Below are 14,725 nucleotides of genomic sequence, written 5' to 3' on the forward strand. Positions count from 1 at the left end.
TTCAAATTCGACAGTAAATTCAACATTGACGTCCAGGAACTGCAGGAAAAGCAGTAGATTGCCGAGCATACTCTCCATCTGCTGTTAGTTGACCTCACCAGCAGGTGGTGCAAAAGAGCGTGTTGTTGACGAAGACATTCATTCATAAAATGAAAATGATTATCTGTGTCAGTATATGCGGAAAAGATGATAAACACACAAAAGCTGTGTTTATGTTTCATTCAATAACTTCATTGTTACTTTCCCTGTAGCCTACATGTCATCAGCTTTCTCTACCATGAACAGGATTATAATCGGTTTCCCTCAATACCTCATACTCAAGGATTCCCCTCCGTTGGGACAAAACGCTATAGCTTAATGGACTAATACAGTGATATGAAAGACCAATCTTGCACCTTATTGGGGAAGTAGGCTGTAGGCTACTATATAGGCTACAGGCAAGAAGATGGACTCAATATGAACTCAACGCGCAAAGTTTCATGCTGAGCGTTTCGTGATATACTGGCATAAAACACTTGATCAATTAATACTAACACTTTCTCTTCTATTCTATTCTATTCTATTTTCTCTCTCTCTCTCTCTCCCTATATATATATATATATATATATATATATAGTATGCCTACGTGTATTGCATTAGCTTAAACTGTCATAGCACTTGCATATTGTTGTCCTATTGTTAGTTTAACTGTAAATCGCTTTGGATAAAAGCGTCTGCTAAATGACTAAAGCCGCGTTTCCACCGCAGGAACTTTCCCCAGGAACTAGGAACTTTGGGCTGGTACTCGATGTGTTTACACCGCAGGAACCATGGTCTAAATGAAGTTCCGGGTAAATATTTCCCCCTCCGATAGTCCCTGCTCATGAGGTAGTACTTTTTCAAAGTTCAGGAACTTTAAGGGGTGGGACTTGTGCGCTGCACAAGCTGATTGGTTGTGTTCACGCCGCATTTTGGTTGGATGATTCCACGCAGCATTTATTTATTTTTAACCTTTTTAAAAAAATCTATTGCGGTTCGTGTCGTGGCTTCATGCAGTAAGAGTTGTCTGTCTGCAAATATGGAATTTAATAAAAAAAAACTGGTGGACTGGCGACGAGTTTCAGGCTTTATTAAGGGTATTTGTGGAAGAGGAAACTTTCTGCGCGTTCGTCTCAGCCATCTCACGGTCAATGTCCGCAATAGCTGATAACATACAAATGTTATATCTAACGTTAGCATTACGAGCTTACTGAACACGCTTTATCAGTACTCGTCTCTTTTCTGCCACAGCTTTTATTATTAAGTCATTATGTTTACACATTGTCATCTATTGCAAGGTTAGGTTAGTAACAAACAACTATTTACAAGACTGTCACTATTTATGATTGATAGACGGGGTTCAGGCTTTTTTTAAGTGTATTTGCGAAAGAGGACATTTTTTTTGCGCGTTCGTCCCAGGCATCTCACAATAACTGATAACATACGTTGTCTAATTTTATACGCATATGAGCTTTCTGAACACGCATTAGTATCAGTGCTCGTCTATTTTGTTTTGTTAATTACCTCGTTAGTAAACCAATACATAACTGCAGCACAGCTTGAAACTCCTCCATACTTATACATGTGGTATTACTTATACAACTGATTATGTCCGTCGCAGACTGGGAGGAGCAGTTGCGCGCAGTTTACCTTCCCGGTACTTTAGACCGCGGTGTAAACGCAGAAAGCAACCGGTCTGGGGCAAAAAAAGTTCCTGGGAAAAAAGTTCCTGGTACAAATTGTTCCGGGTAATTTCGGTGGAAACGCGGCTTAAATGTAAAATTGGCTTGACATTGGACATTCGCACATTTAGGGACCGTCTCTAAAGTTGCATACAACATTGGCATACACGTTTCTAACTTCAATAGCAAACTTAAATTTATTTGAATAAATATCAAAAATCCAAAGGCTGCGCAGTATGCCTGACACTACATGAACACTTTACAGTTGGTTTTATGACTGTAAGTCGTTCTATTCAAATGCTATCGGAGTTAGAAACGTGTATGCCAAAGTCGTATTCACTTTAGAGACGATCCCTAAATGTGCGAATGTCCAACATCAAGCCAACTTTATGCAAGTCTATCACTGGGAAACGCTCAGCTTTGCGCGTCCATCTGCTTGCCTGCGAGTTTGGTCTTATACATCACTGTAGTCCATTAAGCTACGTTAAGCGTTATATATGTCCAGCAGGGGAATCCTGAAGTATTGAGGGAAACCTTACATGCAGCACATCGCCACAATATAAAGTTAAGGCAACTAAACAACCAAGAGAAATAGGCTATATGTCAACCTCAAAAATTTAACATTGGATCTGTACATCCACATCGGGGAATAACATTAATCTCATTCACGGTAGAGAAAGATGCATGTAGGCTACACAGGAAAAGTAACCGTGAAAGGCACTGAATTTAACATAAAACAGCCGTCATAATAATCACAAATACACTTACATTGCTGTAAATGAGTTTTATGAATGACTTGCTCTAATTTTGCTGGTCTTCGTCTACAACACGCGCTTTTGCACCATCTGATGGTGAGGTCGACTAACAGCATATGGAGCGTATGCTCGGCAATCTACTGCTTTTCCTGCAGTTCCTGGACGTCAATGTTGAATTTACTGTCGAATTTGAACCACTGAATTTGTGGAAGCGAATTTGCAAAGCGAAATAAAATGGACCGAAAATTGCCTGTTGAATATTATTGGTTGTATTTTTAAACAGTTTGAATATTTTGGAAGTGAAATATGAAAGGTGAATATGGATTATTGAATTTTTAATAATGAAAAGGTGTTTGAAATGTTTTTAATTGAAATATTCACAGCTTAAATATTCAACCATGTTGAATTTCAGCCCATAAAAATGCAAGCCCTAAAAATACAATGCATTAAAATGCAAGCATGGTTAATGCAATGCCTATTTTTTTTCAAGTAGTGCAATTCAACAGGCTTTTTATTTCAAAAACATTTGACATTATTTTACTTCCATAGTATGGATCTTATTTACAAACAGGTGTGCCCGTTAAATGAATATCCATGACAACTGATAGTGGCGGTAAGATAGAAAAAAGGAAACGGGTAACTGAAGAGAAACAAACTAAAAGTCCTTGAAAATTCAATGAATACTAACTAAACGTGACAGTACCAAACTAGCATGTAACGCTTTAAAATACTTTTTGTTGTGGGTGTACACATATTAATCATTATTATATAACGTTTCTATATTTTTTTTAAGTTTTTATATTTGTTAATGCTTTTTAAGTGAAAAACTTAGAAATATCACAAATTGTTTAATAAATAGCAATAGTGAAACTATTCAATAAAAAATTCCAGCATTATCACCCTGAATTTTTTTCTTCTTCATTTTGTCATAGAAGTAGTTTATTTTAAATCATTGCTTGTGTGTTTTTGAATAAATTCATGTATTTGTAAATTAATAAATGGATCCAGACAAAAATAGCATCATGACATTGACCCCAATAACACAAGCAAAACCCGAAGACACCACACAGAGAAATCAATACTTGTCTGGAATTTATAATGGTTTCATTTGAAACCCATTTCCATACAGTATATGATTTCCGATACATGACCACAATTGGAGATATCATTTGTAGCTCATACATATCCTCCAGATAACTGTAGGCCTACTCCAATTACAATATAGCTGAGAGGGAGACATAGGATCAGACTTGACTCAGCACCTGGAATACAATGGCTCAGGGAAGTAAATAAAATGCATATATTTCATCAAAACAGTTAAGGTAGTGCATTTCTATCAATGTTTCATATAAACAACTAGGTTGCACATGAGGATTCAAGTAGACAGGCACATATGGAACTCCTTAGCTTTTGGTCCCTTGAATCCTCATGTGCTCTCTATTGTGGCTGCTCAAGGCTGATCTTCCTTTCCTTTCCTCTGTTTAATCTCTCTGTTTTCAGTCTAAGGTAACAGACTAAGAAAGTTCCACTGAGAACGTAGCATGTAAAACTGTAGCATACTTAGAGTTAGCATCAATAAATGGCCAAATTAAGTCAAATAAAACCGAAATCAGTGTTAATTAGTTTTTACCTTCTCATCATACATGTAAAATACAAAGTGAGAAAGATTCGGTAGCTTGAAAATAACTTGTTACACTAGCTCGGATCCTGTGTAGATAGACTTTTGACTATTGACAAATCGATGGGGCAAATTAATGCATTTTTTTACTTTGAATAGACTACTAGACCAGAACTATTTCATTGAATCTAATATTTTAGAGGTCAAGAAGCGTCAATACCTGGATTTGAATAACAGTGACTGATCAATGTAAGCCATTTGAATACAACAGTTACTGTACATCTCTCAGAGTTTCTGTAGTTTTCTCCTGGTGTTAGTCAGAATGTTAATTACAGACAGACTTGATCTGGGATAGCTGAAGCCCTGCTGGGGATCTGTGTGTGAGAAACATTATCTGGCAAAAGTAAGACTTTCCTCTGCTATCTCCTATCACAGGAAGGGGCTTGTGTCACACTATCACCTAGGCTCTTATTTTTGTACAACATTATACTGTTTCGTTGACGCAAGAACATGCTGTAGTATCCGCTATACAACCCTTGCAATCAATACAAACCACATCTCATGTTTTAAGTTATACCTATGATGTTTTCAATGATATACTGAACATGTGTCAAATGTCTGAAAAAATTTGTTCAGTTTATGTCTCAGTTGAATCTTTTTATGTTCACACTTAACACATAGGAAATTTGCTGGGAAAAGCAGTTGAAAGTGGGAGGATGGTTTTTTTTTTTTTGCTTAATAGATTTAAATCTTAACCACTATTGGGAGCTGTTAACTAAATGTACAAAGACTCTGTGCAGTTGACAAATGTGAGTATAATGCAGAATATTTTCTGCATAGATTAACCTAAAGTAAGATATTGGACCTGAAATCAAATGATGAAATATTGAGGTTAATTCATTAACACAGCAGGTTTTTAGAGCACAGACTAATACCATTGGGACATGTGATGTTACAGTTTCTTTAGCGATATTTGAGGCTACACCATAACTGTAATATTACTGATACGTTTTTGCACATTTGTAGTGATTCTAATATTGCTGGAATGAATATATCTATGCAGGTTGTTTTTTATACATAATATATGGCATATGTTACGTATCTTATGTAACCAAAATAATTTGAATTTTGATCAAAGGATAGTTCAGAGGTTTCCATGATTTGGCCTAAACAGACTTGCGCAAGCTGTGCGGAGGAGGAATTATGCTATCAAACCATCAACATCAGCATTAGCTTTCCTGAACTACGCACCGCGAAAGGTAATTACTGAAGCGCTTGATTTTGTTATGTGTGGACATGCAGTCGCAGTGCAACTAGAGCCAGCAAAATCCAATAAAATTCTGAAAAACGTATTATGATTTTGGATTATGTTGCAAGATGGGCCTTTATAAGGGTTGAACAACATGAACAGCATATTTCTCTTGACAAAATATAGAAAAAATTATAATGTTCAAAATTGACATAAAATACACGATTTCTGTCTTTCAAACCTAAAACTTCAACTTCTTTTTTTAATATACTTAAACATCATTTTAAAACTACTCAATCAATTCAATCTACTCACAAATATTCACTAAAGAAAAAAGTGACATAGCACGTACAATCATAACTTGCTAGTCAAGTGATTAATTATCTCTGTACACTTTGTCATAAGTACCACCTGACCTCACACCAAAGGCAATGAAAACATAATGAATTAGAAGAGTACTAGCTCTTCGATTGGCTGGTGTGAAATGATGTCACTCCTCAGACAGGAAGCTCTTTTTTTTACTTAGAAAAAAACATATTGCTAACAGGAACGGGAAATATCCTAAATATCAGTAAATTGCAAGTTAAATGTCAGAACATTAGATGCTCATGGCATCACATACAGTTTAGTGTTTTTTTTCACAAGACAATGGACACGCATGGCTAGGACTCAAACAGTCTCTAGTGTTTGAGACTCGCACACAGATCGAATGTCTTTCATCCTCTCTGGGAGCATTGCTGTAATTGTCACTTTGTCTAATGGAAACAAGACATGTAAAGAGATCTGGCCAGGGAGACTGAGTTAGGGCTGAACAAGACAACAGGCTCATTCACAAAACCAAATAAAAGTGAACCCCTGTGGTTATGATGTAATTGTTCCCTTTCGAAAGGGAACTCTACACTACGTCAGAATGACGCTATGGGGAACGCCTCAGGCGTGACAGGTGTCTGAAATCAAATATCAACTCACGTCAATCATGTTGACCGGCGACAGCCCGTGAATCATCAGCTTGAATGATTAACGCGCGACCTGGATGTATAAAGGGGAGCCTTGCACACATGACAACATCTTTTCGTCTTCAGGGACTGTTTGTCTGTTTTGAGAATATCGCTGAAGCGCGCGGGAGGCTCTCGAGAGAGCCTCTTGTGCAAACTGTGAGCGTTTTTCATTTAAAAATGCTCCGCTCTCGTCGGACCCTTTTCTCGAGGGAAGAGGGTTCAGCATCTGAGCTGTGGTGCGTGCGATCTGTGAAACAATACTGTTTGGGTACGAGGCGTTCACAGTCAGTTCCTGAGGGTGCTGGCAGTGTTCATTAAGAAATATCTCGGCGCGCGTGAGAAAGAAAAAATCCGTGCGCTGTCGGATGTTTCAACCTCGCACCTGGTGACTTTCTTCTCAAGGGATGAAAGCCAAATATATTTTAAGGGCTCGTTTCTCGAGCTTGCCGAGGCAGTGTGTAGATTACGAGAACGTATAAATGTTAAAACAGTATTGTCTGGTGATTATGGCGGAATTTAATTCTATGAATTAAAATGATGGAATATTATCTGACTTTTTAAGAAGTTAGATATTTAGTAATTCAGCCTATCATCCAGATCGCGTTATCCAGTGTTTTTGGCTGCATTTTAATTGAGGAATTAAAATGATGAGCAGTGAACAAAAAGAGCAGGTGTAATTCTGGTCTTTTTGTAAAATGTGAAATTAACATATTTCTGTTTCTTTTCAGACCACGTCTCCTGTTTTAGAGTCTGGGGCAAAATGTTGTGGGTAAGAAAGTAAATCTAAAGATTTTTTCTTGGTCAGGTAGTAGGTCCTATCAGGCCTCCTTGACCAGACAGTCCCCATTTTGCAACCGGACAGCGCTTGGGCCTCCCTGAGGTGAGCTCCCAGGAATTGACTGTGGTTATCAGGTCAGAGGCCTCACCAGGCCTTCCTGAATATGAGCTCCCACATACTGTGGTTATCAGGTCAGAGGCCTCACCAGGCCTTCCTGAGGATGAGCTCCCACATACTGTGGTTGAATATGAGCTCCCACATACTGTGGTTATCAAGTTATAGGCCTCACCAGGCCTTTCTGAATATGAGCTCCCATACACGGTGGTCGCCAGGTTACAGGCCTCGCCAGGCCTTCCTGGTTATGAGCTCCCACATACTGTGGCGCCAGGTTACAGGCCTCACCGGCCTTCCTGGTGATGGGTTTCTACATGTCAGGTTGCAGGCCTCACCCGGCCTTCCTGAATGTGAGCTCCCACATACTGTGGTCATCAGGTTACAGGCCTCATCCGGCCTTCCTGGTTATGAGCTCCCACATACTGTGGTCGCCAGGTTACAGGCCTTACTAGGCCTTCCTGAATATGAGCTCCCACACATGGTGGTCGCAGGTCTTCCTAGTTATGAGTTTCCTCATGTCAGGTTACAGGTCTCATCCAGCCTTCCTGAATGTGAGTTCCCACATACTGTGGTCACCAGGTTTCAGGCCTCTCCGCCTTCCTGAGTATTAAGCTCCCACATTCAGTGGTCACCAGGCTTCAGGCCTCCTAGGCCTTCCTGGTTATGAGTTTTCACATGTCAGGTTACAGGCCTCTCCAGGCCTTCCTGAATGTGAACTCCCACTCACTGTGGTCGCTAGGGTATAGGCCTCACTGGTTGTGAGCTTCCACATGTCAGGATGCAGGCCTCATCAGGCCTTCCTGAATGTGAGCTCCCACGCATTGTGACTCACATGCTGTGGTTGCCAGGTTACAGGCCTCACCAGGCCTTCCTGGACTCAGAATGGCTAAGTACACGCACTTTCGTTTCGTGCACTTTCTAAAATCCATATTTATGGTAAGGGTTATGCGCTGTACGCTTTGTTCCCTTTTTTATGTGGTTCAGACTCCGGGTCTTCACCTTGGGTCCCACTTTAGATGCGTCTTGCTGTCGCAATGGATTACGACAGACGCTTCCCTCTTGAGCTATCTCCCACATTCAGGGGTGATCAGGTTACAGGCTTCATTAGGCCTTTCTGAAAGTAGCCCCCACATGGTGTGGTTGTCAGGTTACAGGCCTTACCAGGCCTTCCTGAAAGTAAGCTCCCACAGGTTGTGGTCACTAGGTTTCAGGCCTCACTGGCCTTCCTGAGTATGAGCTCCCACCTGCTTTGGTCGCCAGGTTACAGGCCTCACCGGCCTTCCTGAGTACGAGCTCCCACATGCTGTGGTCGCCAGGTTTGAGGCCTCACCAGGCCTTCCTGGATTCGGACTGGCATAAGTACACGCACTTTCGTTTCGTTTACTTTCTAAAATCCATATTTATGGTAAGGGTTATGCGCTTCCGCTTCATTCCCTTTTTTACGTGGCTCAGACTCCGGTTCTTCACCTCGAGTCCCACTCTAAAGGCGTCTTGTGGTCACAATGTTTTACGACAGACGCCTCCCTTTTAAGCTATCTCCCACATTCTGTGGTTACAGGCCTCGTTAGGCCTTTCTGAAGGTAGCCCCACATTGTGTGGCTGTCAGGTTACAGGCCTCTCCGGCCTTCCTGTAAACGAGCTCCCACTTACTGTGGCAGGCCTTCCTGAGTATGAGCTCCCACATACTGTGGTTGCCAGGTTAGAAGCCTCACCAGGCCTTCCTGGATTCGGAATGGCTAAGTACACGCACTTTCGTTTCGTGTACTTTCTAAAATCCATTTTTATGGTAAGGGTTAATGCGCTGTCCGCTTCATTCCCTTTTTTACGTGGCTCAGACTCCGGTTCTTCACCTTGAGTCCCACTCTAGATGCGTCTTGCCGTCACAATGTTTTACGACAGGCGCCTCCCTTTCAAGCTATCTCCCACATTTTGTGGTAACAGGCCTCGTTAGGCCTTTCTGAAGGTAGCCCCACGTTGTGTGGCTGTCAGGTTACAGGCCTCTCCGGCCTTCCTGTAAACGAGCTCCCACTTACTGTGGTCGCCAGGTTTTAGGCCTCACAGGCCTTCCTGAGTATGAGCTCCCACATACTGTGGTCGCCAGGTTAGAGGCCTCACCAGGCCTTCCTGGATTCAGACTGGCATAAGTACAGGCACTTTCGTTTCGTGTACTTTCTTGAATCCATATTTATGGTAAGGGTAATGCGCTTCTGCTTCATTCCCTTTTTTACGTGGCTCAGACTCCGGTTCTTCACCTCGAGTCCCACTCTAAATGCGTCTTGTTGTCACTATGTTTTACGACAGACGCCTCCCTTTTAAGCTATCTCCCACATTCTGTGGTTACAGGCCTTGTTAGGCCTTTCTGAAGGTAGCCCCACATTGTGTGGCTGTCAGGTTACAGGCCTCTCCGGCCTTCCTGTAAACGAGCTCCCACTTACTGATTTAGGCCTCACAGGCCTTCCTGAGTATGAGCTCCCACATACTGTGGTCGCCAGGTTAGAGGCCTCACCAGGCCTTCCTGGATTCAAACTGGCGTAAGTACACGCACTTTCGTTTCGTGTACTTTCTTGAATCCATATTTATGGTAAGGGTAATGCGCTTCTGCTTCATTCCCTTTTTTACGTGGCTCAGACTCCGGTTCTTCACCTTGGGTCCCACTCTAGATGCGTCTTGCTGTCGCAATGTTTTACGACAGGCGCCTCCCTTTCAAGCTATCTCCCACATTTTGTGGTAACAGGCCTCGTTAGGCCTTTCTGAAGGTAGCCCCACATTGTGTGGCTATCAGGTTACAGGCCTCTCCGGCCTTCCTGAATACGAGCTCCCACTTACTGTGGTCACCAGGTTTCAGGCCTCTCAGGCCTTCCTGAGTATGAGCTCCCACATATTGTGGTCGCCGGGTTACAGGCCTCACCGGCCTTCCTGATATGAGCCCTCATGTACTGGAGCTCTCCATATGAGGAGGTCATCAGGTCTTCGGTCTCAGTAGACCTTCCTGGTTTGAACCCTCTCTTACTTCACCAGTGTTCGGAGCGAGCACTGGGTAGACCCGTGGATTGAGTGGACGACTTCCGTCGTTTCTTGAGGTTGAGTCACACTCTCCGGGAGATCCCGTCTCTGTGTTCCGGAACTGAATGGTTTCTGCCAGCTTCGCAGGCCTTTGGTTTTGGATGCCTTATCCAAGGCAACTTCCAGAGGCTCTGTCTCGGACAGACAGGCTATGGCCAGACTGTGTGTCTTAGTATAGATCACCAGGCCAGCCTGGTGGTATTTCAGGTGGCACGCTCCCCTGAATAGTGACTGGCTGGGGGTCCCTTGGGTCCCCTAGCCACACTCCCTAGAAGTGACCCCTTCTATTGGAAGCTGTGGTCCTAAGCCTTTGAGCTGGCCCAGATTTACCCCCCATTGACTATGTTCTGGCGGTTTCTTGGTTCATTAGCTTGGGCTATGACCGGTAGGGAGTGCTGTCACTGACAGCCTGATGTGACCTAGGGGTGAGTGGTTCCAGTGTTTTCTGAATTACTGGTTCGGACAGTTGTCACTGCCTTTGGGCATGCACTCCCCTCAGCATGGTGGCGTTGGTATATCGTTCCCCATAGCGTCATTCTGACGTAGTGTAGAGTTCCCTTTCGAAAGGGAACGTCTCAGGTTACGACTGTAACCTATGTTCCCTGAGAACAGGGAACGAGACACTACGTCTCCCTGCCATGCCTCGGGGCCTGCCTGCAACAGTCCCTTCAGACGATAGGATGTTGTCATGTGTGCAAGGCTCCCCTTTATACATCCAGGTCGCGCGTTAATCATTCAAGCTGATGATTCACGGGCTGTCGCCGGTCAACATGATTGACGTGAGTTGATATTTGATTTCAGACACCTGTCACGCCTGAGGCGTTCCCCATAGCGTCATTCTGACGTAGTGTCTCGTTCCCTGTTCTCAGGGAACATAGGTTACAGTCGTAACCTGAGACGTTTTATTCTGAAGATTCAACAGAAGCCCATTTCTAAAATGTGAGTTGGCCCATTTTGTCGTGGACATTTAAGCCACACTTAAAAGTATATATCATTGCGTTAGATTACAAAAACTCGAATGCAATGAAATTCATATTTTAAGTGACACCAAAAAAAACTATAGACCACTCTAGTCTCTCTTCTATCAAGACTGAGGCAACAGTTTAATATGATGATTAGGCCAACAATGTCAGCTTGAAGCTCTGAAAAGAGTCACACTCAGCCTTGATTTCAGCACGATTGCATTGCTACAGCGATCCATTGCTGTGTGATCATTATCTGGTTGATGGACCAGAACTTGAACTCCATTATATCTGCAGAGTGATCTGATACTTCTCCTAGAGAGAAAAAAAAAAAAAGAACTATACATTAGTGTAGTTGTAATTTACTTGTGAGACATTCTAGTGCTGGCATGTGTGTGAAGTATGAGAGGAAAGGAAATGATTACAGATCTGCAGTTAGAGAGAGACTGGATCAGATAATGAGATTTAAATGTGTTATGGGTATAGAGCGGAAAAATGTCACCATGCAGTTGCTTTGCAACCTACTTGAAACTTCTCAGAAAATATCTCCTGCAAAAAAAGAAAACATACATTGTAGTTTAGTACATTGAGATAATAGTAAATTATTTATAATTACCTATTCCCAAATATTAAAGCAGTACAAAACATAATAAAAGTCTGCATAATTTCTTTATATTTCAAGTTCTGAAGTAATATGATTATATCTTATTGAACACTGAAATTTACACGTATGCCTTTCCCACAGTAAAGTTGTGGATAGCAATCTATCTAAAAATTGTGTTGGTTGACTGGTTTGTCTCAGTGAGAAGTTGTTCAATTTCTACAAGCCAGCTTGTACGATATTTGACAAGGTTAGCTCTTAAAAATGACAAAGTCTGGCATTTGTGACTGATAATTCCTCTTTTCCTTTTTCTCCCCAGCATATCTACGGCTTCAAAAGCGTTATACCACAACAACAATACATTTATGTGCAGCTTTGACAGAAAATGAAATTGAAAAATAAAAAAAATAAAAATGACATAATACAAAAGACTTCACAGAACATCTGTGGTTTGCCCGGACATTAACATTGGCACAAATCATGTCAAGCATTATCTGAAGTTAATACAGGAGTTCAACTAAAATTCACTCATAAAAAACATTTTGGATTCCCTTAAGAATCTTTCAGTGAACAGTTCTTAAAAGAAGCATTTTTTTAATAATCTGAAGAACCCTTTACCACTACAAAGAAACTTTTGGCAAAGAAAAAGTTCCATGGATGTAAAAGGTACATCTTTGAACCATAGATGCCAATAACAAACCTTTATTTTAATTGTGTAACTATGAGTATTCTATTTGAAATGGCATGTATGCAGTAAAATTCAGATTTGGAAGTTTATTTTTATAACTTTATCGACATGCAGTAACTTATTAACCCGAGGACCAAGAATGGAATAGGTATTCGTCAACCCCCAATAAGCGGGTTCATGGACGATCTTACTGTGACGACCACAACACTAGTGGAGGCGAGGTGGGTGTTAACAGTGCTTGACCACATGGCAATGTGGGCCAGAATGAAGTTTTAGCCAAAGAAATCCAGGAGTATGGTGGCCAGAAAAGGCAAAATGACAAACAGGTTTAAGCTGCAAGTGCAGGGGGAGGATATTCCATCAATAGAGGAGAATCCAATTAAGTGCCTTGGAAAGTGGTTCGTTTGATGACTCACTCTCAGATAGGAACAATATCAAGAGCACTGAAAAGCAGGATCGAGAAATCCGGACTTCCGGGGAAATTCAAAGCATGGCTCTACCAACATGTGGCTGTTGACAGTGTATGAAGTATGAAGCTGTTCACAACTGAATGGAAAAGGTGGTCTCGATGCAATTTCAAGACACTTTTAAAAGATGGAATATTTTTCATTTGAAACGCCTTAAAAGAATACCCAAAATGTTTTCTGAATGTGGCTGTAGTGGCAGTGCTTTAAAAGGAGATATAAAAACTTTTCTGAGAGGGATTTACCATTCGATGGCCAGATGAACTTCAGATTGAGACCCTACCTTTCTGATTATGCTGCACAGTTTGTGGACTCCTGCAACTCTGCAGCTGACCTTCAAGTTAGCATTAAACCTTCACAAATGATCAAGACAACGGTGTGTCTAGCAACACAGGCTGCATCAGCATTTTGATTTAGTATGCTTCACACTTCTGACTTGTTTTTGATGAATGCTGTTCTAAGGTCTGCTTAGCTCATGAGAGGTGTGCGCTAGGCTATATCTCAGTATGGCAAATCATTTTTTTTCACCTGTGAAGAGAAGGCTATATATGAGCTGAATCATTTCGCAATGGATTGAGGTGAAAGTGGAAACTGTAGGTTTTGGCTGAATTTCCCATACACTTTTTGAAAGACATTGTAAGATCACTTTAATATAATAAACATGTTTCCAACTGAACATAACCACTTGAGCTGCAATTAGTCTCCTGAAATTATGACCACAATGAAATGAGATCTCTATCATCACTTTTCTTTGAAATAAACAAAATGAATTGCCCAACGTACAGTGAATGCTCAACCCACTGCAGAATGCCCTCCTCCCGTGAGTCTCCCTAATTTACTCTTTGCTTCACATAATGAGCAAATTCAATGGAAATTAGTTTTTTGTACTTCTAATTAAACTTACGGAGCACTACTAATGTGAGAGCAGAAAAACAATTACTTAAAAACAAGATAAAATATCTGTCTAAAAGGTAGGAAAAATAAACTTAATTCAAAAGGAAAATAAGGTTATTTTCCTTACCCTGTTGGCAGATTTTTTTTTGAAGCACAAACAATTTTGATACATTTTTTTCAAAATTCAAAAATGTATAATCTTAATATCTTGTCATATTGCTTCTCAATAAATGTACCTTGATTTAAGAATGTTGACTTTAGTATGTAGATCATTTGACTGGTCAATGGATAGCCTTTATGAAAAAGAAATCTAGAATAATATCATATAGGCTGTAGTAGGTGGTGGTCATGAATTAGAGTTGTTAATTTGACAACTTGTCATAAAACTAGAATCTTATTGCATTTAAACTGTTTTATTTTAGTTTAATAGAGATAGTTCATCAGATCTATAGGCTATACAAAAATGACTAGGCTACACTACACATTCTTTATTATTTAAATTTTAGTAAAGTGTCTATCAAAACTGTATAGTCTATAAATAGGCTAACAAATGCAATTATCGACGATTATGTAATGACCAAATGTTAAATAGGCTAAATCGTAATTTTTACTTGTTTGTGTTAACTCGTTAGGCTACTAATTTAAAGCAAGCATAAGCCTTTAGATCAAAATGATTTTAATATCGAGATAAATTCAGTCAAGTACGCACTGCGCAGACTTAATATTCTATATAAAAACATGCGCTGAGGAGTTTGCGGTAGGCGGTGCACCAGCCGCTGAGAGCTTTTGCTATTCCATCGTTTCGACAGGAAATCGTGGTCTCAACCCGCGCTGTCATAGC

At 40.9% G+C, this 14,725-nt stretch overlaps 2 long non-coding RNA genes across 2 annotated transcripts in view; both read left to right on the forward strand.

Annotated features, from left to right (window-relative positions):
* The window catches only part of LOC309500358, a 49,050-nt gene extending 47,611 nt beyond the window's left edge, over positions 1-1,439 (forward strand). Inside the window, exon 2 of the long non-coding RNA XR_014206561.1 lies at positions 731-1,439. This is a non-coding gene — a long non-coding RNA (uncharacterized lncRNA). The remainder of the gene's footprint in view (positions 1-730) is intronic.
* A 5,335-nt stretch (positions 1,440-6,774) lies between these two features.
* LOC309501302 lies at positions 6,775-8,035 on the forward strand. Its single transcript, XR_014206860.1, has 2 exons — positions 6,775-7,089; positions 7,818-8,035. It is a non-coding gene; the product is annotated as an uncharacterized lncRNA (long non-coding RNA).
* Positions 8,036-14,725: the final 6,690 nt, after the last annotated feature.

Source organism: Leuciscus leuciscus, assembly GCF_965113295.1.
Source record: "Leuciscus leuciscus genome assembly, chromosome: 6".
NCBI lineage: Eukaryota > Metazoa > Chordata > Actinopteri > Cypriniformes > Leuciscidae > Leuciscus > Leuciscus leuciscus.